Source organism: Narcine bancroftii, chromosome 9 (genome assembly GCF_036971445.1).
Source record: "Narcine bancroftii isolate sNarBan1 chromosome 9, sNarBan1.hap1, whole genome shotgun sequence".
Taxonomy (NCBI): Eukaryota; Metazoa; Chordata; class Chondrichthyes; order Torpediniformes; family Narcinidae; genus Narcine; species Narcine bancroftii.
The window spans coordinates 28,106,819-28,128,346 of record NC_091477.1 but is presented as its reverse complement, the minus strand read 5'-3'; the positions used below and the strand labels follow the sequence as shown (position 1 = coordinate 28,128,346).

General features: G+C 40.7%; 1 long non-coding RNA gene across 1 annotated transcript in view; it reads right to left on the bottom strand.

Moving 5' to 3' along the window:
* The window catches only part of LOC138742863 (uncharacterized), a 99,787-nt gene that overhangs the window by 77,583 nt on the left and 676 nt on the right, over nucleotides 1-21,528 (bottom strand). Inside the window, exon 2 of the long non-coding RNA XR_011344459.1 lies at nucleotides 17,079-17,138. This is a non-coding gene — a long non-coding RNA (uncharacterized lncRNA). The remainder of the gene's footprint in view (nucleotides 1-17,078; nucleotides 17,139-21,528) is intronic.

Genomic DNA, 21,528 nt, shown 5'->3' with positions numbered 1-21,528 from the left:
GCATCGATATCACCTAATACTCAAAAACATGTGCAAGTGATCAAAGCAAATAAAAACATGAAAATATTATTCCTAAATAAATATGCACATACCAGCAATTAATTTGACATATAAACCAAGTTAATTACATTTTTAAAAGTTGACTGAGCCAATTTCTTCCAGTTCATTAAGGACATTTCTGTTTTGATGATATTAAAAACAGAAAATGCTGGGGGGGAAAAAAACTCAGTACGTCAAGCAGCACTCGTATAAAAAAAATTGTAAATTTTCCAGACTATGTAAAATTGCAGGCAGAAATAGCCAATTCTAATGCATACATACAATAAAAATATATTTCTTAAATATGTATATTTATCATTAAGTCTGGAAAGCTGCAATATGCCCAGACAGAAGATAGGGTGTTGTCCCTCAAGCTTCCATTGGGTCTTGTTGGAACAGTGCAGGAGACCACAGGCAGGTCAAAGTAGGAGTAAGGTGAGGAATTAAAGTGGCAGGCAACCAGTGGTTAAGGCAGTGTACTGCAAAGCAATCATCCAACTTATACATTTGGGTTTTCCAGTGCAAAGGAAGAGAGTGCATTGTGTTATACACTTGATTTGAAGAAGCACAAGTGAAGGGTTTCTTCAAAAGTTGCATTTCCTGCATGAACTGATAATGGCAGCTAATGTTTGTGCCACAATGGTGCTAGAAAATGATCAAGGGAGAAACTGATTACTTTCCGAGACATTAAATAACATTTCCACAACCGGGTCCCCACTATCAAAATACTAAAGCTCGTTATTGACCTAAAATTCATCTGACCAATGCCTAAATATTGTGTCTCCAAAAGCAGGTCAGAAGCTGGGAATTCCGTGGCAAGTGACTCATCTCCTAACACCCCAAATCCCCTCCATCACCTGGGAGCTAACTGTTTATCAAGACAACCTTTTTACATTTTATATAAAGTTATGAGATCTCATGTCCACTTGTGAAAGGGGATATGGCCTTGGTTTTAACTGGGTGAAGAAGAACTTGCTATTGAAACGCAGTAATGCATTTATTCTATGAACTATGGAATGCTTTGGTATTAGAACAGGGTGAGATCTATCCATGGTAATGGTTAACCCTCTGAGGGAGTAAATAAATGACTTCTCTGCAACTTTCACGAGAGTTGGAAAGGATGTCATCCTTTGGGGAGGTGTGATTGGTATGGAACGATTAAGGAAGATTAACTCCAATAGGTCTTTCTCTTGAGAAAATGCTTGGAGAATGTCCTCATCATAATAAAAAGTCCAATTTATTAGACAGATGAGCATAGGTGACATGGTAACGCAGCTGATCCATGCACTAGAAAGCAGGAGGTTTTGCCACCATTTGAGCAAGGAATTGCAGAGAATTGCTGATGGCACTAAGATTGGAGGCATTGTGGACAGCAAGGAAGGCTTTCAAAGCTTGCAGAGGGATCTAGACCAACTGGAAAAATTAGCCAGAAAATGGCAGATGGAATTTACTGCATACAAGTGTGAGGTGCTACATTTTGGAAGGACAAACCAAGGTAGAACATCCACAGTAAATGGTAGGCCACTGAGGAATGTGGATGAACAAAGGGATTTGGGAATACAGATTCATAATTCACTGAAAGTGGTATCACAGGTAGACAGGGTTGTGGAGAAAGCGTTTGGAATCTTGGCCTTCATAAATCAAAGTATTGACTACAGGAGTTGGGATGTTATGGTGATGTTGTATAAGACATTGGTGAGGCCAAATTTGGAATTTTATGTGCAATTCTGGTTGCCAAACTACAGGAAGGATATCAGTAAAATTGAAAGTGCAGAGAAAATTTACTAGGATGTTTCCCAGTCTTCAGGAGTTGAGTTACAGGGAAAGATTAAACAGGTTAGGATCTTATTCCTTTGAGCATAGAAGAATGAAGGGAGATTTGATAGAGGTTTACAAAATTATGAAAACTATGGACAGAGTAAGCAGAGTAGGTGTGAGTTGGCTCTTTCCACTTAGATTAGGAGAGATATATAAATACAAGAGGTCGTGGCTTTAGGATGAAAGAAGAAAGATTTAAGGGAACATTGGGGGAACTTCTTTACTCAGAGAGTGGTGGGAGTGTGGAATGAGCCATCTGACATGGTAAATGTGGGATCACTCTAAGTTTTAAGAATATATTGGATAGATACATGGATGGGAGAGGTCTGGAGGGTTATGGACTGGGCGCAGGTCAATGAGGCTAACAGAATAATATTTCAGCACAGACTAGAAGGGCCAAATGGTCTGTTTTCTGTGCTGTAGTGTTCTATGTTTCAAATTCATGTTATGATCAGTATTAATAACTGCTGAACTGATCTGCTCTGTTCTATTATCACTGTCGACTGTTCACAAAAAATTAACATCAACATAACCATTGCTGCAAGAATATTAATGTTAACGGACTCTTGAAGCACATGGCTCTTCTTGAACAACCTTCAATTCCAAAATTACAGGAACAACAAAGCTCACCACATATGGGCTTCCCTGGAATCCCCTATAATTGGGACTTGTGAAGAGTTTCTTGGCTTCTCTAACAAGAACAACAAGTACCATCTTAATGAAAATAACCAGGCAATTAAGGGGATAATTAACCACCAACACAAAGTGTAGCTGGATTAGAATCACCTCTCATCACGGGAGAGAAAACAGCTTTTCCAAGCACCTAAAGATGGAATTCAGCAATAAAGACAGGATCTATTTGGTGAATTGAAAGCTTTCAGGATGTTCAGCAATTCACCAACAACCATTTATATTAGAGCTGTAAAAGTTACCTGCATCCCAAACACCAAAAGCCCCATTCTGATGAGAGCCAAAAAAAGAGGTTAAAGGCCAGGAACCATGAGGCAATCAACACCCGCTGGAATTAACATTTCAAAGATCTCCTCAGCTGTGACTGCATCCTTGATGTGAGTGGTTGCATTCCATCCTACAGTAATCTACATGGACCAGACATGCTACCACTCCTGACTAACAAGAAATTGAGAAAGCCCAATTACAGGTTTTCTTTTCTTTCTTCTTTGGCTTGGCTTCGCGGACGAAGATTTATGTAGGGGGTAAAAAGTCCACGTCAGCTGCAGGCTCGTTTGTGGCTGACCAGTCCGATGCGGGACAGGCAGACACGATTGCAGCGGTTGCAAGGGAAAATTGGTTGGTTGGGGTTGGGTGTTGGGTTTTTCCTCCTTTGCCTTTTGTCAGTGAGATGGGCTCTGCGGACTTCTTCAAAGGAGGCTGCTGCCCGCCAAACTGTGAGGCGCCAAGATGCACAGTTTGAGGCGTTATCAGCCCACTGGTGGTGGTCAATGTGGCAGGCACCAAGAGATTTCTTTAGGCAGTCCTTGTACCTTTTCTTTGGTGCACCTCTGTCACGGTGGCCAGTGGAGAGCTCGCCATATAATACGATCTTGGGAAGGCGATGGTCCACCATTCTGGAGACGTGACCCATCCAGCGCAGCTGGATCTTCAGCAGCGTGGACTCGATGCTGTCGACCTCTGCCATCTCGAGTACCTCGACGTTAGGGGTGTGAGCGCACCAATGGATGTTGAGGATGGAGCGGAGACAACGCTGGTGGAAGCGTTCTAGGAGCCGTAGGTGGTGCCGGTAGAGGACCCATGATTCGGAGCCGAACAGGAGTGTGGGTATGACAACGGCTCTGTATACGCTTATCTTTGTGAGGTTTTTCAGTTGGTTGTTTTTCCAGACTCTTTTGTGTAGTCTTCCAAAGGCGCTATTTGCCTTGGCGAGTCTGTTGTCTATCTCATTGTCGATCCTTGCATCTGATGAAATGGTGCAGCCGAGATAGGTAAACTGGTTGACCGTTTTGAGTTTTGTGTGCCCGATGGAGATGTGGGGGGGCTGGTAGTCATGGTGGGGAGCTGGCTGATGGAGGACCTCAGTTTTCTTCAGGCTGACTTCCAGGCCAAACATTTTGGCAGTTTCCGCAAAGCAGGACGTCAAGCGCTGAAGAGCTGGCTCTGAATGGGCAACTAAAGCGGCATCATCTGCAAAGAGTAGTTCACGGACAGGTTTCTCTTGTGTCTTGGTGTGAGCTTGCAGGCGCCTCAGATTGAAGAGACTACCATCCGTGCGGTACCGGATGTAAACAGCGTCTTCATTGTTGGGGTCTTTCATGGCTTGGTTCAGCATCATGCTGAAGAAGATTGAAAAGAGGGTTGGTGCGAGAACACAGCCTTGCTTCACGCCATTGTTAATGGAGAAGGGTTCAGAGAGCTCATTGCTGTATCTGACCCGACCTTGTTGGTTTTCGTGCAGTTGGATAATCATGTTGAGGAACTTTGGGGGACATCCGATGCGCTCTAGTATTTGCCAAAGCCCTTTCCTGCTCACGGTGTCGAAGGCTTTGGTGAGGTCAACAAAGGTGATGTAGAGTCCTTTGTTTTGTTCTCTGCACTTTTCTTGGAGCTGTCTGAGGGCAAAGACCATGTCAGTGGTTCCTCTGTTTGCGCGAAAGCCGCACTGTGATTCTGGGAGAATATTCTCAGCGACACTAGGTATTATTCTATTTAGTAGAATCCTAGCGAAGATTTTGCCTGCAATGGAGAGCAACGTGATTCCCCTGTAGTTTGAGCAGTCTGATTTCTCGCCTTTGTTTTTGTACAGGGTGATGATGGTGGCATCACGAAGATCCTGAGGCAGTTTACCTTGGTCCCAACAAAGCTTGAAAAACTCATGCAGTTTGGCATGCAGAGTTTTGCCGCCAGCCTTCCAGACTTCTGGGGGGATTCCATCCATACCTGCTGCTTTGCCACTTTTCAGTTGTTCGATTGCCTTTTTTTGCCAGGTTTTACCATGGTACTAACAAGCTCATTTAGTTTTGACTAAGAACATTGCCAGGTGCAGTCAGGGAGAGGAATTAGCTCAAACCCTATTCAGAGCTTGCCATATTGTCCACCACCTATGGGAGAATCTGAAATGCCCACGTTAACCCCATTGGCCACTGCAGAGTGGATGAAACTCATCCTAAATCACAGAAGAGTGAGAACATTCCAAATTTGAAGATAAAGCAGAATGAAGGGCTCACACTAGGTAGTGGGCTGCTGAAGACTGGGATTTGTGAGGATACTAGTGGTGAGCAAGTTCCCAAAGGGCCTCAGGCATTAACAGCTTCCTAACTGTGACAAGGGTTTGGAACCATAGGCCAAGGAGGGTGACTTGGATGCCTGGAACTCGGATTCGCCACTTGGACAGGAGGTTTGGCGGCTACAGAGAATACTGGAGCACAGGAGTCGGTGGCATCAGAGAGGGCCGCGGGAACCACGGACATTTGATGTCTCTAAATGACTTCCTTTTGCTTCTCTATCTCTTCACAACAGGGGTACTAGACTAGTCGTCTCTTTATGGGCAAATAAAAGTAAACAAATTTTGTGTATTTATGTACATGACAATAACCTTGAGGTATGATTTTGCTAAATGTGATCTCTCCTTTATACAGATGTTTCAGCCAAAGGGTGAATGTTCTTTGAATATCCCTGTAAACTAACAATTGAACACTGCAGTAATTGTTGGAAGTTAACTACAGAAGTGCTCCACTGAAAAAAAATATATCAGAGTAGATTTCCTTCTCTCCTTCTGCACCTGCCAGTGTCTTTTCTCAAAACCAAATGATCTTGTCGTTACCATAAATGTGGTAAGACCTGTGACACAGACCTTACAGTATAGAGACAAAAAAATTGCAGTATTTGTTAGCAATATTTAAGATGATAAGCATTTGTGTCTGCAAAAAATAGCTCAGTAGTTCTGTTATTATCAGATTTCTTTGTGCTGGAATTACATCAAAACCACAATCTCATACTGATTGTGACAGCAGCCCCCTTTTGAGTTGTTTCTGAGCTTTTGATATGTATGTATCGAGCCTGTCAAGAATGCTCAGTAACATCATGAAACAGTAAGGAACACATATTTTGTGCAAAATTGGCCTGTGTATATGATGCTTACCTGTGTATACAATGGCCCTCAGACACTAAAAAGTTGAGGCTGGCTTCTGAGGTAGTTAAATATGTCTTCAGTTGAAGCAAGCATTGTAATGGTTGCTTCTGTATTCCTTTGTAAGACCTCAATGTCCACTTAGTTTTATTGTGAATGACCCCCTTCTTTAATCCATTGGCCCCTCAAAGCAGAATTCTAGATTTAATATGTGAATTTTATTTGCATTTTAGTATTTGATCATGGATGACAGTTGTAAAAGTATTACAGATAAACCTCGTATTTAAAAAGCTTTTTTACTGCTTTGAATCTGATTCTGTAAATTAATAACATTTCTGACCTTATGAAAGTTGCTATATTTGCTAGGTTTAAATTGCTTAAATTGTTAAGCATGAATTTTCGCAGCTGCTTGTAATGAAACTATACTCAACTGAATATATAGAGTAATTAAATGTTAATTCTGTCTTTCAGACTGTTGCTATTCTGAGAAAAGCTGCAATCTCTAAGACTTTGATTTAATATCATGTGAATTGAAACTGCACTCTAGGACTTGAACACATAATCTAGGCTGACATGTTTATGTTGTATCAAGAGAATCCTACACCATCAGGAATGGCTATCTTTGCAATAAGATGTTGAACCAAATTAGCTTTTTTGGTTCCATTGGATGTAAAATCCCCTGACACTAGTACTGAGAAAATAAGGGATATCCTTGCTGATATTCCCTTTAAACTAACACATAAATCAGATCACTGGCTGTCTAAGACTTAATAGCCTGTTCCAAACTTTATTTTAGTTGCCTATTTAAAACAAGGTGAATTTTAAAAGTGATTAATTGGCTATAAATTCCTTCTGGGTTCCTTAGAAACTTGATATGATCTGGATTAATGTAAGCATTATCTTTTGAGTGATCTGTTTAATTGAGGCTGTGTCTGCATAATGAAGAGAAATTTAAAAAATTTCCAATGGAAATATTTGAAGAGTTATTCCAGGGACCGAGCCAGTATTCCTCCCTGAGAATGTGATCAAACCCAATGCTTTTTTTTTCTTAAAACAAAACTGATTCATTGCTTGCAGTCTCAGACATAAATAGTCTAAAAATTACTGCTTCTGCACTGTTGAAGCCTTAATTGAGCATTGCCTGAGACTGTCTAAATTGTTACGCCGGGCTTGTTGATTCTGCTAATTTTACCTTTTCCTACAGCTGTACAAGAGTCTGCATTTTCATACTGTGACGTTCTCACATTTTTCAGTTCATTTTATTTGATTAGGACTGTCCCTTTAAAGAGAACAGATTTTTAACAACCAGCCTGCAGCATTTGAAGTAACTGTGAAACTAGCAGCAAATTTTGAATATCATGTTCCTTTTACTGGATACATTTGCAGAGTCAACACAGAATCCTTGGAGAAGCCAGGTGCAAAGATCATGTGACAGTGAATCATTTGCTCTGGAGGCCATTTTAAGGAAGCAGTGCAAGAGTGATGAGCTCTTCAACCTCCTTTATGGGATTCAGAAACCCACTTGGTCTCATTGTGTGGTTATAGACAAATTATCAGAGTTCCTCTTGTTGGTACAGAGACCACTTCGATCCACCCATGAAAAAGGTTTTAAAGTTGCAGAAGAAATACTGCACTCTACTCGACTGACCCGCAAAAAGGGGGTCTCTATTGGCAGAAGAAACAAGGCATGCTACTCGACTTACCCACGAGAAAGGTTTTAAAATTTCAGAAGAAATACTGCACTCTACTCAACTGACACACAAAAGAGGTTTTCTATTGGCAGAAGAAATATTGCACTCTACTTGACTGACTCATGAAAAAGGTTCTAATTGCAGAAGAAGGCATTCATCTAAAAAAGACATTTCTCTGAAACACCTCAAGACGGTGGCATAGGAAATCAACATTTAATCACCCCGGTCTCTGTCACCCACTTCAGGAACTGCTAACTCGATCTAAGGCCAGTGTGTTTCACCCATCTTAGAGCCTGCAAGTCTCACCAGTCTAAGGCCTGTGTGTCTCAACCATCTTAAAGCCTGCATGTTGCATCAATTTCAAACCAATTTGTCATCACTGAATTTCTGAAACTGAACTTTGAACTGCCTTCTGAGAATTGAGCTTGAGGTATTCCACTCACTCCAATATATTTGTGCTTAGTTAGATAATTGTATATGAGTTTATTAAGTTTAGATAAGTTAGTTAAATTAAAGTGTTATATAATTGAGATCAAACTGCGCTGGGTAGGTCACGTCTCCAGAATGGAGGACCAAGATCGTGTTATATGGCGAGCTCTCCACTGACCACCGAGACAGAGGTGCACCAAAGAAGAGGTACAAGGACTGCCTAAAGAAAGCTCTTGGTGCCTGCCACATTGACCACCGCCAGTGGGCTGATATCGCCTCAAACCGTGCATCTTGGCGCCTCACAGTTCGTCGGGCAGCAACCTCCTTTGAAGAAGACCGCAGAGCCCACCTCACTGTCAAAAGACAAAGGAGGAAAAACCCAACACCCAACCCCAACCAACCAATTTTCCCTTGCAACCGCTGCAACCGTGTCTGCCCCGCATCGGACTTGTCAGCCACAAACGAGCCTGCAGCCTGCAGCTGACGTGGACTTTACCCCTCCATAAATCTTCGTCCACGAAGCCAAGCCAAAGATGAAGAGAAGAATAATTTAAAATATTATTTTAAATATAACACCATCTGGGCTAATTTTTATTGCTGCTGTTGTGTACATGACAAAATCTACAAAGCAGATAGGCCAATAAAATAGCAGAAACAATAATCCAAGCTAAGTAGAAAATATGGGACGACAACCTTCTCTCTTCTTTTTGGTAGTTCCCCCATAGGATTGGGGATGACATTTCCATTCCCTTTTTGGGTTCTGAGGAATTGCAGACTCTTCCACAGATTGTTCAAGAAGTGCCTTTTATTGTGGCAGGTTGGTGATTTGTAAGGTGCTGGAGTCCTGCTATTTTTCAGGGCCTCAGTAGGCTCCCATCCCATCTGGTTGTACAGTATGTCTGCAATGTTTTGTACTGAGGACCGGAGAATGCTGTTTTGACTGATTGTACTTGATACCATGTCAAATACATCTTCTTGGTGCCAACGGGTCTTAGAAGCAGAAATGAATAATGGGGCTGCTGCTGTCTGGAACAACCTAAGTTTTGTGCCATGGGATTGAGATCTTCAAATATAATTAAACCAAATGCTGTGGCAGCAGATTAAAGATTATATTGTATTACATCAGCAATCTCTCCCTTCACCAAGAGGTAGGTAAAATGGGAAGTACTCCATATTTTCCTGGGTATCACCATGAAATTTTATGGTTGTTGGAAAGTGTGGTTCAGTCCTGCAGTTAGTAAAGAGCCTTTGCCTTGTGCAGGGTCCATTGTTTCACTCGCTTCCCCATAATGTTAACCTTCTCTAGGAGCTCTATCAAGAGCATCTGGCTGGCTGCATCACAGTGTGGTACGATTACTACAAAAAACGGATCAAAGGTCAATCCACAGGACCATAAGGGTGGTAGAGAGGATAAATGGAATCTCCCTCCCTCCCCCCCCGACCTGATCGACATGATGTATAGGGTTCATTGTCTCCACAGGGTGCAGAAGATCATTGAGAACCCTTTCCACCCTCCACACAGCATCTTTCAGTTGCTCTTGGCAGGAAAGAGATACAGGAACATCAGAGCCTCCACCACCAGGCTAAGGGACAGCTTCTTCCCACGGGCAGTGAGAATGCTGAACAACCAAAGGAACTGCTCACACAAACCATCTGCAACATTCATATTCATGAAACAATATTTATTTATTTGTTTGTCTAGATTAATTCTTGTCCTGCATGTGTGCTGCTTGTCTGTATGTGCATTATGTCTGGTTGTACAATATGTCTGCAATGTTTTGCACTGAGGACCAGAGAACGCTGTTTTGACGGATTGTACTTGTACAATTAGATGGCAATAAAACCTGACTTGATTTGACAATTATGGTTTGAAGCTCAGACTCCAACCATTTGCAATGCAAATGTCGTCCATATGTTCTGGACCACTTTCCAATTACCAAATATACCCATGTAATCGTCAAATTATTTGGACCACCTTTTGGGGAAAAAAAAGTGGGGAGTTGACTTTTACACAGGTTAAACTTTTGACCTCAAGCCATTGTTCAAGCCATTGAGAGCTCGGATGGCCGTGACCAGGTAGTAAGTTCATGGTCAGGGCATTGGTAGCTCAGATGGGTGGGCGGCTGGGATGAGGATTCACAGTCAGGAGTTCAGATGAATGGGCGCTAGGTGAGGATCCAAGATCCGGAATTCAGATGGGCAGGCAGCAGGGTTGAGGATCTGAGGTTGGAATTTTAGATGAACGAGCGCCAGGACAAGCATCTGTGGTCGTGAGTTTGGATGGGCGGGTGCCAGGGTGAGCATCCGTGGTCAGGTGTTCAGATGGGGAGGTGCTAGGGCGAGGATTCACAGTTGGGCATTTGGATGAGTTGGCGCCGGGGCAAGGATCTGCAGTTGGGAGTTCAGATGGTCAGATTTTTGGGAGCTTGGATGGGTGGGAGGCTGAGGCCAAATTAGGAGGGTCGATTTTTACATGGGTCATACAAAAAACACCCAAGTTTTAGGCCAAAAAAAGTGGGTCAACTATTACACGGTATTGACAATTACACAAGTAATGTATATACAGTAATTCTGAATTAGCTCCACCCCAATGAAATGCTCATACATATCAAGATAAATTGAGCTATTTATTGAACAACATTAATGAAAGATTGCAATAAGGAAATGAATGAAATCCTGATTTACTATTGGTGACAGAAGAACAATTCAAAGAAATTTAACATGGCAGGTGCTTTATGAAATGGGTAACCACTTTTTTTCCCTTTTCCTCAGCCAGTTTCAGACTGCTTAATTTAACAGGTGTGAATGAAGGCTGGCTGATTGCAGCATTAAGGCCTCAGGGAGATGGCTAAATATCAATGAAAAAAATATCAGTTTATAAAATTTTCCAAAGCAGGCCATCAAATAGTTTCTGCTCACAACTACCTGCTTCAATTTTGCTTGTCAGATCCTTGTTCCTATTAACAATGTAAATTTTTGGTACGAGAATCTTGCATACAGACCCTCTCCTGTTCTGTGTTCACACACACCCAGTACTGACCCTCTCTGTCCTGCACACACACACACACACACACACACACACACACACACACACACACACACACACACACACACACACACACACACACACACACACACACACAAACCTGGTACTGGCCCTTTCCTGTCCTGTGCACACTCATACCTGGTACTGACCCTCTCATGTCCTGTGTCCACACACACCCATTATTTTCATTTGTATTCTTGGATGCAGAAGGATTTGCTGTCATTTTTGTGCACCTCAAAATATGCCCATCACTTAGAATGTTAAAATTTCACATTACTCATCTAATGAATGAATAGGAATTATGGGATAAAGCCAGTGCAGATTAAATGATATTGGCTTCCAAACCTGAACAAAAACCCCATTGATGCATGATTTATTTATTGAGATTGCAAATAATTTGAACTGAATGAGCTCACAGCAAAATAATTTGCAGGATCTATAAAGTAATGATAGAGAGGATTCTATTTACTGAATTTAGACAGTCAAAAAACAATTTCCTTGCACTGCAGTCTGCCATGAAATGCAATTTCTTATGTAGCTTCTGCATTAGAACCTAATGCAGATCATGAAAAACAGGGTGTATCTAAAGAATACCTGCACTGCAGCTCTTGACCAGCTGTAATGTGCTGATACATGGAATAGAGACAACCTGAGGCAAGGAGTCAGTTTCACTGTTATTGCTCAGAGTTCACCTGCAAGCCCATTTAGCAAGTAAAATAAAAATGGACTTGAATTTCTTCCTCCCATGTCAAATAAAACAATAAGCAAAGGAGAAATATGCAAAGCAACCACACAATATATAAATGAAATATACAGCACCAAATGTTCATACCCCACTTAAAATTCATGAATTATTATAAAAACCCCAGTAAAGGAAAAGTGGAGATAATAGTCGGGTGCAAGTTAAGTCAAGTCAACTTTATTCATTTCATACCATGCTACCATGGTAGGACGATATAGCATTTCTCCAGAGCATATTTACATAAATATAAGTTAAGAAAGCAGTTAACACACTAAAATATGGTATTAAAGTCCATGGCACACTATCCACATCTGAACTGGAAGTTCAGGAACCTGATGGCTTGGGGGAAAAAGCTGTTTCCCACTCTGGTCATAAGGGCCCAAGTGCTACGGTACCTCTTGCCAGATGGCAGAAGGGAGAACATTTTACACGTGGGATATGTGGAGTCTTTCCCAATGTTTATTGCTTTCCATCTGCATTGAATGAAGGTCAGTGTAACTAAGCAAAAAAAATGGTTTGGCACAGACTAGAAGGGCTGAAGGGGTTTGTTTCTGTGCTGTAATGTCCTATGATTCTAAGAAATGCATTCTTAGGTGCTATATTCTTATGCAAACATTGGGCAGTTGGGGGAACTGCATCCATGGAGAGGAATGGCCAATCAATGTTTTGAGTCAGGGGACTTTTTAAAGAGATCCACCTGAAACATTGGCTGACAACTTCTCTCTACTTTGGTTCCTTTGCCCCTTTCTTCTCCTGCTAATCCTGAAAATAATCTTTTTCAAAATCCTTATTTTCTATCTATCACTCTGACAGCCCATGAGCACAGATCATAGTTCTCTCCATAATTTTTTTTACATTTTATTTGCATCTTTTGCCCATTTATTTGCACTCTAGTCTTGAGCTACTCAGCAATGGGAAAGGTTTCCTTCTATTTACCCTGCCCAACAAATCATGATCCTATAGATCTGATACACTATCAACGACTCGCATCAGACTAGAAGTCGTGATGAATAGGCTTTAATCACCATAAACTACTGATACATCTCATATGTTGCTGGCCCAGTTCCAAGTACTGAGGGAGGGGTTTGGGATTAACTGCCTTTATGGGGATTCTCAGGGAAAGAGTTACAGGAACAGCCCATTTGTATTAGATAGCACTAGCAATGGTTAACACAATATCTCCATCAGAATTCTCAATCTTTCTGTACTAAGGTGAACAATCCCCAAATTCTTCAGTCTAACCTTGGTCAATGAAATTCTACATCCCTGGAATCTTTCTGAGAAATATTTACTTTCTATACACCTCCACAATTATGTAATATTTAAGTAAACAGAATATCAATAATTCATTGGAAAAACTGTTCATCTAAAAATTGGAAAGGAATATGCCACAAAATCACAGACCAATTGTAAGCTTCTAATGGCTAAAATTTCCTCTTCCTTGTTTACATTTGTTGGATAAAGTATTCCCTGTGATTGTAATTTTATTTCCTGCTCAAGTTGCCTGAACAGAAATATATAAGACCATCAGACAAAGAAGTAGAAATAGGCTATTCAGCCTATTTAATCATGATCTGATCCATTTTCCCACTCAGCCCCATAAAACAGCCCAGCCTTCTCCCCATAACCTTTGATGCCCAGGCTAATCAAGAACCTATCAATCTCTGCCTTAAATACAACCAAATTCTTGGCCTTCACAACTGCAGTGACAACAAATTCCACAGATTTACCACCCTCCGGCTGAAGAAATTCCTCTCCATCTCTGTTCAAGCAGATGCCCTTCAATCCTGAAGTTGTGCCCTCTTGACCTATAATCTCACTGTGGAAAGCATCCTTTCCACATCTACTCTGTCCATGCCTTTCAACATTCAAAATGTTTCAATGAGTTTGCTCGTCATTCTTCTAAATTTCAATGAGTACAGGCCAAGAGCCATTAAACACGCCTTGTATGATAATCCTTTAATTTCCAGAATCATCCTTGTGAGGTTTCTGCAACATCAACACATCCTTTCTTACAGGAGGAGCTCAAAACTACTCACAATACTCCAAGTGAGGTCTCACCAGCTCAATATAAAGCCTCAACATCACATCCCTGTTCTTACAGTCTTTTCCTCTTGAAATAAATGCCAGCATTGCATTTGCCTTCTTCACCACCTACTCAACATGTAAGTTTACCTTCAAGCTATCCTGCTTGAGGACTCCCAGATTCCTTGGCAACTGGGAATTTTATATTTTTCCCCATTTAGAAAATAGTGTGCCCATTTATTTTTTTCTGCCAAAATACATAAGGATACACTTTCAGACATTGTATTTCATTTCCCACTTCTCTGCCCACTCTCCCAATCTAAGTCCTGCTGTAGCCACACAGTTTCCTCAACACTACCTGCTCCTCCACCAACCTTCATATCATCTGAAAGCTTGGCCACAAAGCAATTAATCCTATACGGAACTGTTCAAGACCTCAGGAGGCCTGAAAATGTTAAGGCTATTAGTACTTTTTTTGTGCAGTCACTGTTGGAAAGTACAAAGTCTTGCTGAAAATAAAATAATGGAATAATTGGTTTATCTAAAAAGCTCATGGCAAAAAAAAATTTGGAATAGTTTATTTTTGGTTTTTTTTTCATAAATATCTCCTCTTTTATTGAATTCAGTCCCATTCAAATCCACGAAAGCCGACTGTTTTCTTCAAAGAAATATGATGGAAATCTTGCTTGTGCTGATAGATAATACTTAAAATCCAGGAGTCTGTCCTCCCAGTTTATCCTCCCATGTTAACCTCTCCAGTGCAATTCTTAGTACTTTGTTATTCCATAGGAATTGTCTTATACAATTATGTAATAATTTTTTTTTATTTAGTGACTACAATAGGCAACAATTGAAAGAGATACTGTAGTCTTGACATTACCTTCATTTTATACAATTTACCCTCTCTATTAATGTAATCATCAGATCTTTCCATTTCTGTAAATCTTTTTTTCTATTTTTTTCTAATAAAGGAGTATAATTAAGGTTATATAAATTCTGTAAATTATTATCTGTCATTATTCCTAAGTATTTAATTCGATCCTTCCATTTAAATTTACTACCTTTTTGGAATCTTTCATAATCAAAATTCTGCAATGGCATTATTTCACTTTTATCCATATTTATTTTATATCCTGATATTCTTCCATATTTTATAATATTGTTTGTAAACTTATCAGTAATTCAGCTGTGTCAGACATATATAATAGCATATCAGCAGCAAATAAACTAATTTTAAGTTCTTCCTGTCCAAATTTGAAGCCCTTAATATCTGAATCTCTTATTTTCTCTGTCAGAGTTTCAATAGCGACAATAAATAATGTTGGTGATAGACAACGCCCCTGTCCACACGATCTCCTCAAGGGTAAAACAGATGAGATTTGGTTATTATTTATAATTTTATCTTGTGGCTTATGATAAAGAGTATTTATCCAATTTATAAATCTTCTACCTACATCAAATTTTTCCAATGTTTTATATAAGAAAGACAATTGAAGTCGGTCAAATGCCTTTTCTGCATCTAAAGAAATAGTTATGTTTGGATTCAACCTTAATTTTGCTATGTGCTATGTGAATAATCTACTTAGACTATTTTACTGAGCTCTCCGTGAGCCATTCCATACACTTTACTTTTAACCCAATAAATATAAGACAGTTTAATAAAAATTAAAAATGCAACTTTTACTACTTTTACTTAGATCCATTATAAATGTTTTCACAATCTTCTCCCTCAGAAATCTTGATCTCTTTTTTTTTTAAACAAACTTTGCAGAAAGTCTTCCACCTTGTTCTAAAAAAAAATCACTGGTTCCTTTCCACTACCTTGACCCTCAAAGTCGTGGGATATATCATGGAGTATTTCAAATTTTTAACACATAGTTGTCTTTTCACATCTTCAAATTCTTTTCTAAAGTCTTGTAAAAATAGTTCCTTCTCATGATCAAACTCGAGCAGGCCATTATTCTGCTTAATCATACGCTGCTCCAAAAAATTATCTCCCATTCTCGGTAGCTTAAAAGTCTCACTAGAACTGTCTTGGTCTCTGGTTGCTGGCTCTTCTGGGTCCAAGTGTTCGGTGAGCTCTCTTGATTATGCAGTTTTTCTCCAAATTTGTCTTCTCCCAACACTTGTGGGATCCATTTTTGAAAGAAGTTCACCTGGTCTCTTCCCTCGATTCCTTCCTTTAGTTCATTAATTCAGATATTATTTAGTCGATTAAAGTTCTCCATAGAGTCAATTTTGTTGAGCAGTCACTGTTTGTCTGACTCCCATTCTTTGGCTTTTTGTTCCCAAAGCCTCAAATTTTTCATGCATCTTCATCAATTCAATCTCTACTTGAACAATTCTCTCAATCAGATCTTCCAAAATTTCTTTTATTTTGGTGATTTTCTCGGTTATATCTCTCATAATTGTTTCAACACTTCTGAATCGGTTACCCAAATTCTCCATTTTTTCCAGGAAGATGCTCAATTCTTGACCCAACTCCCCAGTTTTACCTGGTTCTGCCGGTCCCGTCGCTATTTTTGCACCGCTCCCTTTCTGATTTTCACCCCCTAGTCCTAGATGAATAGGAGCTTCTTCAATCTTTATTCTCAGCTGACTTGGCTTCTTCGCGTTAGTTTTATCCATTTATGATGAAGAAAATTTTGATTTTCAAGTTTTGACCATCTATTTAGTGCTCTTCATAGAGCGCTCAACCAAAACACGTCTGTCTAAGTCCTTCGCATGGCCACGCCCTGCTCATGGCAAAACTTGAAAAGGTCTGAGCAAATAAACAAATCTTCGGGGATTTGAGAAAGGTAAATTGGACTTAATGATTACGGAAAGTTGCAGAGTACACAAATTAAGGGAATTCATATGTTTTGTGCATAATGTAGATTTTTGGAAGCTATTCGATAAGATTCTGAATAAAAGGTTTCATATGGACATATGCAAACATGATACAATGCAACACACAAGTAATGGAAGCATTCTACGTGAGTAAATGCTGTTGATCTATCATTATTTTTCTCTTTGAAATCTGTTTGGAGTTTGACAGATACATCAACTTAAAATTATACTCAAATAATAGAATTGATGATATTACACATGCAAAAAATAGTTTCCCATGTCATTAAGCAGAAAATGCCATCATTGCCTGCTATAATTTGGGTCCCAATAAAAATTTTGAGACAAAAATTGCATTACCTGAAATGAAGCCAGACGTTAGGAATCAACTGTCTTCAAATTGCAGGAACATCAGTTTTACTATTAGGAATAAGTGAAAAAAAATAGTTTGCATTCAAAAATCATGACTTTCTATGTCAATTAAAATAAATGTAAAAGACCCACTGTACTTCTTAGATTAGGCATTGTTTAATTATGAGACTGTTTTCTAATCCCGGAGGCCAAGACACTATTATTACATTCTTTTTAAATTTTAGTTAATGTTGTCCAGTTCCAATGATCACATGTCTCCATCTTGTGACCAAATATGTGAAATAGCAAAACTTGTGTATTGTGACAGGACAGAGCCTATATATGAACTTATATTGACGTGAAACTAAGCAGATGATGAGTCACATGGTTGTTGTCACTTCAATCTACTAATGAAATGCTTGCTGTGTTTAATATTAAGTTCCAGAGTTGGTATCATTAATATCTGACACATGTTCCTGTTTCTGACTTTGAAAGTAAACAGGAAGTCAAAGTGCAAAACTCCCAAGATTCAGTATAAATGAAGACTTTAACTTAAAAGATAATTCTCCACACATCCTTTCATACATTCTCTTTTAGATGGATTTGCAAACTTTTATCTCCCCTCTGTTGTCTCTGTTTTGCCAAAGATATAAATCAATTGCCACAAAATGTAGAGGAGTTTCTTGACTTGCTTAAAATGTGGAGCTCAGTGCATGGTCATGCTGTAGAAGAAAGTTCATGCAGAAAGGTTGACACTAACTCTAACATAGTTGGCAAACAGCCTGTTTTAATACAGCACCTGGATCTGATTATTTGTGTTCAGCAAGACATATTATTTAGAAGTTATCCCCTAACTGTAGTCAAGGATGTTAACACTGGTTAATGATGTATTTTTCTTGCAATTAGACAAAACTAGGGCTGAAGGGATACCAGGTATTGTAACTGGGATGCGCAAGGATGCCGAGGGTGCTAAAGGGTTCCTGATCGTGTCAGAGGTTCAGATCTGGAGCTTGGGCTGCTGATGGTTTGGACTGTGTGGCTGTGGGGCTGCATAAGTAGTGGAGGTAAATCCACAGACACACAGTGACTCTGAGGGACTCCCTTTTGCTTCTTGTAAGAAGAAATTCAGGCAATTGCTCCCGATAGCAAAAACAAATTCCATGTAATATTGCACTGTCTTTATTACATGACAATAAATTGAATTTCAAATTTTGACATTCTTTCTTTTCTTTGGCTTGGCTTTGCGGACGAAGATTTATGGAGGGGTAATGTCCACATCAGCTGCAGGCTCTTTTGTGGCTGACAAGTCCGATACGGGACAGGCAGACACAGTTGCAGCGGTTGCAAGGGAAAATTGGTGGGTTGGGGTTGGGTGTTGGGTTTTTCCTCCTTTGTCTTTTGTCAGTGAGGTGGGCTCTGCGGTCTTCTTCAAAGGAGGTTGCTGCCCGCCAAACTGTGAGGCGCCAAGATGCACGGTTGGAGGCGATATCAGCCCACTGGCGGTGGTCAATGTGGCAGGCATCAAGAGATTTCTTTAGGCAATCCTTGTACCTCTTCTTTGGTGCACCTCTGTCTCGGTGGCCAGTGGAGAGCTCGCCATATAACACGATCTTGGGAAGGCGATGGTCCTCCATTCTGGAGACGTGACCTACCCAGCGCAGTTTGATCTTCAGCAGTGTGGATTCGATGCTGTCGGCCTCTGCCATCTCGAGTACTTCAATGTTGGAGATGAAGTCGCTCCAATGAATGTTGAGGATGAAGTGGAGACAACGTTGTATATACACATACAGGTACACGATCCTTTACCTTTATCCGGACATCTAAAATCCTGAAAGCTCCAAAATCTAGCAAGTGGGGAGAGAGACGGCAGCGCGAGTCCGTCAGGCGAGGTGGGAGACCGGCAGCATGAGTCGGGCGGGTGAAAGACTGGTAGAATGAGTTGGGAGGCCAAGAGACCAGCAGCGCAAGTCAGTTGGGTGAGAGACCAGCAGCGCGAGTCGGACGGGCGAGAGACCGGCAGTCCGAGTCGGGCGGGTGAGGGGGTAGACCAACAGTGCGAGTCAGCCGGGCGAGGAGGGGTGAGGAGAATGGAAGGGCGACTGGAAGTGGGTGGCATGGATACAGCAGCACAATTGTCCTGTGGGTTGGCTTAAATCTGGCTTTCAAAAATCTGAAATTCAGAACACACTGTCCCCCAAGGGTTCCAGATAAAGGATCGTTTATTTTATATATATAGATAGATAGATATATATCTATCTATATATATAGATAGATATATACTTACACACACACACACACATATATATATATATTTTATATATATAGATATATATTGAGCAGTCTGATTTCTCCCCTTTGTTTTTGTACAGGGTGATGATGGTGGCATCACGAAGATCCTGATTGCAGGCAAAATCTTCGCTAGGATTCTACTAAATAGAATAATACCTAGTGTCGCCGAGAATATTCTCCCAGAATCACAGTGCGGCTTTCGCGCAAACAGAGGAACTACTGACATGGTCTTTGCCCTCAGACAGCTCCAAGAAAAGTGCAGAGAACAAAACAAAGGACTCTACATCACCTTTGTTGACCTCACCAAAGCCTTCGACACCGTGAGCAGGAAAGGGCTTTGGCAAATACTAGAGCGCATCGGATGTCCCCCAAAGTTCCTCAACATGATTATCCAACTGCACGAAAACCAACAAGGTCGGGTCAGATACAGCAATGAGCTCTCTGAACCCTTCTCCATTAACAATGGCGTGAAGCAAGGCTGTGTTCTCGCACCAACCCTCTTTTCAATCTTCTTCAGCATGATGCTGAACCAAGCCATGAAAGACCCCAACAATGAAGACGCTGTTTACATCCGGTACCGCACGGATGGCAGTCTCTTCAATCTGAGGCGCCTGCAAGCTCACACCAAGACACAAGAGAAACTTGTCCGTGAACTACTCTTTGCAGACGATGCCGCTTTAGTTGCCCATTCAGAGACAGCTCTTCAGCGCTTGACGTCCTGCTTTGCGGAAACTGCCAAATTGTTTGGCCTGGAAGTCAGCCTGAAGAAAACTGAGGTCCTCCATCAGCCAGCTCCCCACCATGACTACCAGCCCCCCCACATCTCCATCGGGCACACAAAACTCAAAACGGTCAACCAGTTTACCTATCTCGGCTGCACCATTTCATCAGATGCAAGGATCGACAATGAGATAGACAACAGACTCGCCAAGGCAAATAGCGCCTTTGGAAGACTACACAAAAGAGTCTGGAAAAACAACCAACTGAAAAACCTCACAAAGATAAGCGTATACAGAGCCGTTGTCATACCCACACTCCTGTTCGGCTCCGAATCATGGGTCCTCTACCGGCACCACCTACGGCTCCTAGAACGCTTCCACCAGCGTTGTCTCCGCTCCATCCTCAACATCCATTGGAGCGCTTACATCCCTAACGTCGAAGTACTCGAGATGGCAGAGGTCGACAGCATCGAGTCCACGCTGCTGAAGATCCAGCTGCGCTGGATGGGTCACGTCTCCAGAATGGAGGACCATCGCCTTCCCAAGATCGTGTTATATGGCGAGCTCTCCACTGGCCACCGTGACAGAGGTGCACCAAAGAAAAGGTACAAGGACTGCCTAAAGAAATCTCTTGGTGCCTGCCACATTGACCACCGCCAGTGGGCTGATAACGCCTCAAACCGTGCATCTTGGCGCCTCACAGTTTGGCGGGCAGCAACCTCCTTTGAAGAAGACCGCAGAGCCCACCTCACTGACAAAAGGCAAAGGAGAAAAAACCCAACACCCAACCCCAACCAACCAATTTTCCCCTGCAACCGCTGCAATCGTGTCTGTCTGTCCCGCATCGGACTTGTCAGCCACAAACGAGCCTGCAGCTGACGTGGACTTTTTACCCCCTCCATAAATCTTCGTCCGCGAAGCCAAGCCAAAGAAAAGAAGATATATATATATATACATACATGCATACATATATATATATATATATATATACACACATATATATATTAAAAATATATAAAATAAATAAATAAATAGATAGAAAGAAGAATATACATACATATATACATATATATATATATTCTTCCTTTTATATATATATATATATCTATATATCTATATAGATATATATATGTATATTAATATAGATAAAGGGAAAATTGTAATATTCAACATATCAATATTGAAAACAAAATATATTGGATTAAGAATTCTCGTGAAGTAAATGGCACTGCCTCAATCCATAGCGTTACTTATCTCATTCACAGCAATAAAAGCATTTAACTCAAATAACTGCCTCAATACAATAAATGATTCAAAATAATATTCAAGAAGTATGTGTTCAAAGGCCCCAGGATATCAAATGCTGATGCACACTAATGGAACATAATATTTGTCTATAAAATCCTCCTTTTTTACACAACCTAATAGAATATAATAATTTGTTCAGCAGT